Source organism: Sus scrofa, chromosome 11, assembly GCF_054392235.1.
Source record: "Sus scrofa isolate SSC_HxYL_T2T_F1_AM1 chromosome 11, Sscrofa_HxYL_maternal_Yorkshire_Landrace_v2.0, whole genome shotgun sequence".
NCBI lineage: Eukaryota > Metazoa > Chordata > Mammalia > Artiodactyla > Suidae > Sus > Sus scrofa.
Genome location: NC_139393.1, coordinates 82,737,269 through 82,742,313, shown reverse-complemented (window position 1 = coordinate 82,742,313; position 5,045 = coordinate 82,737,269). Strand labels below are relative to the sequence as shown.

General features: G+C 47.5%; 1 pseudogene; it reads left to right on the top strand.

The window, feature by feature from the left end:
- The first annotated feature begins 1,015 nt into the window (after window positions 1-1,015).
- LOC100155455 (large ribosomal subunit protein uL18-like) lies at window positions 1,016-4,708 on the top strand (annotated as a pseudogene).
- Window positions 4,709-5,045: the final 337 nt, after the last annotated feature.

Here is a 5,045-nt window from a genome sequence, read left to right as displayed (position 1 = left end):
TGATTAACATAAATTCTTACTCAATTTAATAAAAGAAAACTGAGCTCAAGAGAGTTTGCCTATACATCTCAACACTAACAAACATATTTGCAGACCTAAAAGTGTTCTGTCTTATGAGCACAACAGTCAAGTGAAATGAAGAGAGAGGAAAATAAATTCAACCTGAACACCTAACCAATTTTATGGAGGAAAAAAAATCAGTATAAATATTCCATTTCTTCCCACCCCAGGACACAGATAAACGGACACACTCTGGTCTCATCGCATCAATCTGCTCCCTGAGATTAGGGCGCTTGGGGAGTCTCCAGATGCCCACTCTTTTCTTGACGTTCCTCCTGTCCAGAGGCAGGCCTGTTTCTCCTTCTCCGTGATCTTGAGCGGCTGTGATGGCCTTGGCCAACAGAACACAGTGAAGTAATGCCCTCAGAGTCCATGACTTGCTTTTAGGAGGGCGGGCAGTTTCCACCTTGACCCTGAAGCCTGAACCGTCACGTAAGAATGTCCTGTCACCCTGCTGAAGGGACCATCTAGAGAGGCCTTGAAACTGGGCAACAGGAGAGGGGCCCAGAAGAGCCCAGTCTTCCAGCCATCACTCTATAGGCACCAGACTCATAAAGAAAGACACCTGGAGGCCAGACTTACTGCCCGCTGCATACTCAGGTGATGCTTGCCTGAATTCCTGGTGCACAAAAACTGTGAGATACAATGAAAATACTGATGTTTAAAGCCTCCGAGTTTGGGGAGTTTGTTATGCAATAACAGATAACTAGAATATTTTACTTGGGATTCATTTAGGAAGCGATCTAACATTAATTTCAGGGAATGACTTTTTCTGAAAAAAATAATCAGCATAATAGCTAAGCATATTAAGTCAAGTATAACTAAGAAGTATTCATACCCTTGAGATTCAACCTGAGGCCATGTGATGCTTTCAACACACAGGGACAGCTTATTCCTGTCTTTAGAATAACCTGTACTGGAACTAATTGTACTCCAGGTCCTGGCTGCTGAGACTATGGTACACGGCCCAGGACTATCAGCCCCACCCAAGGCTCCTGCATCAGAAGCAGCATTTGAACAAAATCTCCGGGTGATTCATCCGTACTGTAAACATTGAGAAGCACTAGTCTAAATAGTTTTATTGGAAACATGGGAATTTATGTAAACAAATGGGAGAGAAACATTCTTTCTTAATTTTTGTGCAGCGTGCCCCCTCCTTTAGAAGGTTTGGACTGTGGCTAGCCCTAAAGAGAAAATTGCTCACCTGCCTTTTCTGCTTCCTTGTTCTATCCTGACGGTTTCTCTTTTTGGACAACTTCATACTCCTCCAGTGTGGGATTGTTGCTAAGGGTAGAATTTCTCTGAATCCACAAATGTTCAGGAGAAGGAAAGTATCCTTTCACAATGGGACGGGTATTACAGACGTAATGAAATGATAGCTTAATTAGATGAGAAAAAACGTAAACCCTTTTTATCAGTTCTGGGAAAATAAATATCTTGTAAGTTAGGCTAGTGGGAGAATAGATGCAACAAATATGATTACAAATGGAATAACTAAACCAGTTCAGGCTTCTGGAGCTGCAAAAGAGTGCCGCAAATCTGGAAGGCATTTAGATAAGAGCAGCTAAATTTATATTAACACATTCAATATATAAGGTGACTTCCTCTGGCAAAGTGGGTGGCCCAATTGCCTGTCCCACACCGGAGGCTTACTGGTCATATCCCAGGTTCATTCTTTTGACTTCTCTCTGTTGCCACCTACTGGTCAATAGTGAATGTCCTTATATTGGTGGGTTTTTTGTTTTATTTTGTTTTGTTTTTGTCTTTTTAGGGCTGCACCATATGGAGAGTCCCAGGCTATGGGTCAAATCAGGGCTGCAGCTGCTGGCCTATGACACAGCCAGATCTGAGCCGCATCTGCGACCTACACCACAGCTTAAGGCAATGCCAGGTCCTTAACCCACTAAGCAAGGCCAGGGATCGAATCCACATCCTCAAGGTTCCTAGTCAGGTTCATTACCACTGAGCCACCGCAGGAAACTCCCTGTTGGTCTTTTTAAAAAACATATTCATTATTTCTATGTTTGCCTTTAAATAATTCAGCAGATGTGAATTACGTTTGCACTGTTACAACACTAAGACACTGTGCTGCCTCAGAGAGTTCTGGATTTGTTCAATAGAAAGGAAAACCAGGCCTTGACCTCAAAGGGGGATCTGGAGAGACCCAGAGTGCAAGGCGCACGGGGACATCAAATCCAGGCTTGCAGGTGGCGGAAGAATGTTCAAAAAGAAGTACAAAGAAATGATCCGAACTTGGGGTCCTAGTGTCAGAAAGCCTGTGATGCATCTGAAAGAAACGCAGGGAGGAGAAATAACTGAAATCTACACGACCATTAAATTGTTTAACTTCAGCTATAAAGTATTGATCAAGCCATCTCAGAGTCTGTAGAAAACACACAGAAGAGGTGGTTTCAGTGTGACTCACAGGATTGTTTCCAAAAGAGCTTCTTCTTCACAAGAGTTCATTAAAGTTGGGCAATAGATAGGCTTTAACAGGTATTTATTAAACACCAGCTGTGTACCAGGCAGGTGTGGTTCCTGGGATTAAGTCGTCCCCAAGGCAATGAGAACGCCTGCCTTCATCACTCTTACTGATTTAGAGGCGAACAGGGGAAAACCAGCAGAGTCTGAAAGTGTTTGGACCGGGGAAACCGAAGGGCTGGAGGAGGCTTCCGGGAGGAGGGGAGTCTAAGCGGGGTGGGGATGAGTGGGGGGGCGGGGACTTGTGAGGGGTGCCGGGTCCCAGGGAAAGAGAGCAGCATCGACGGTGCTGTCAGAGCTCTACTCCAGCCTCAAGGGCGAAGCAAGTCACGGAGAGATTTTAAAGGGAGAGGGACAGGGAGCTCCTGTCGTGGCTCAGCCAGTTATGAACCCGACTAGTAACTATGAGGACGCGGGTTCCAGCCCTGGCCTCGCTCAGTGTATTAAGGATCTGGCATTGCCTGAGCTGTGGTGTTGGTTGCATGTGGCTTTGGATCCCATGTTGCTGTGGCTGTGGTGTAGGCTGGCAACTGCAGCTCTGATTCGACCTCTAGCCTACGCCGCAGCAGAGGCCCTAAAAAGCATAATAAATAAATGGGATGTGAGAGGCAAACTGGCTTGTTAGAAAATGCTGTCTGCCTCCACTGTGGGGATACAGGAGAAGGAGTGAGGATGGAGGCGGGGTTGCCTCTTTCAAAGCTGCTCGTGGTTCGTCTTTCAGGAATTGATTGATATGTATGTGACCGGGGAGCTTGAAACCTTGGTAAACACACCCCCTGTCTTCTAACTCGTGTCTTTTCCCTGTGCATTAACGGGCAGGTTTCTTCCCATTTCACTCCAGTAGCTGAACATTTTCCCTTTTTTTCTAACTCTGCACTGGCTTTTAATAAAAAATAATCTGAGTTCCCTCTACGGTGCAATGGGATTGGCGGTGTGTCCGCAGGTCCAGGACTCAGGCTTGATCCCCGCCCCGCAGAGTGGGTCAAAGGATCCAGGGTTGCCACAGCTGCGGCATAGGCTGCCAAGGGCAGCTCGATCTGATCCCTGGATCCCTGGCCTGGGAACTCCATAAGCTGCAGGGTGGCCCCCCCAAAAAACAAAACAAAACAAAACAAAACAAAAACAGTAAAAAATACAAATGAGCATATCCACCCCACCCCGCCACCCCTCCCCAGGAGCGGTGCTGGCCTTGCTGCTTTGTGGGAAGCTGAAGTTCTGGAGCTCTCGTCCATAGGCTGGGGTTTGTAAAAGTTGTCAAGAATAAGGCCTACAAGAAGAAGAAGAAGAAGAAGAAGAAGAAGAAGAAGAAGAAGAAGAAGAAGAAGAAGAAGAAGGAAGAAGGCCTACCTCAGGAGGCACCGAGGGAAATTTAGAAAAGGGTGAAAGTGACGATTCTGCTCAGAAACGAGTGAGTGGTCATCACAATAAAGGTAAGTACCATGCTCTCAAACACAGGATGCTCGTTCACGGAACCAAGAGAGACATCATTTGTCAGACAGGAGATCAGATCATTTGCGCAGCCCAGGCTCACAAACTCCCAAAGTACGGTGTGAAGTTTGGCCGGAGAAGTTATGCGGCAGCATGTTGGGCTGGCCCGCTGCTGGCCCGCAGGCTTCTCCGCAGGCTCCTCCGTAGGCTCGGTGTGGACAGGATTTATGAAGGCCAGGACGAGGTGACGAGATGAACATGATGTGGAGGGCATCACTGGTCAGCCTGGCGCCTTCCCCTGTTACCTGGAGGCAAAGGTTGCCAGGACGCCTGCTGGAAAGCAAGTTTTGGGGGTCCCGAGGGCAGCTGTCCATGGAGGCTTGCCTGCCCATCACAGTCCCAAGGGATGCGCTGGTTATGATTCCGAAGGCAAGGAGGTCAATGCTGAGGTGCACGCAGCGTGGGCAGGGAGGTTGGGGATTATATGCGCCACCTGTCTGAGGAAGACGAAGATGCCTACGAGAAACGATTCTCTGCATACATGAAGACACGGAGGAGGAGAGGAATACGAGAGCTCAAGCTGCCATTCAAGAGAGTCCAGCTGGGGGAGGAAGCTAAGAAAGACGTGAAAAAGAAGAGGTGGCATTGTCCCCAGATGCTGCTTGCCCGGAAGAAAGATCTGGAAGCTCAGAAGAAAGCAAGCTTCCTCAGAGTTCAGGGATGGGCTGCCGAGAGTTAACAAACCAAACCACAATTTTTTTTTTTTTTGTCTTTTGTCTTTTTAGGTCTGCACCTGAGACATATGGAGGTTCCCAGGCTAGGGGTCGAATCAGAGCTGTAGCCACCAGCTTACACCACAGCCACAGCAACTGGTGCCTTCCCCTGTTACCTGGAGGCAAATCAGATCTGAGTCACATCTGCAACCTACACCAAAGCTCACGGCAACACCAGGTCCTTAACCCACTGAGCAAGGGCAGGGATCAAACCCACAACCTCATGGTTCCCAGTCAGATTCGTTTCTGCTGCGCCATGACAGAAACTCCCAAACTACAATTTTTTATGACAATTTTCCAGAC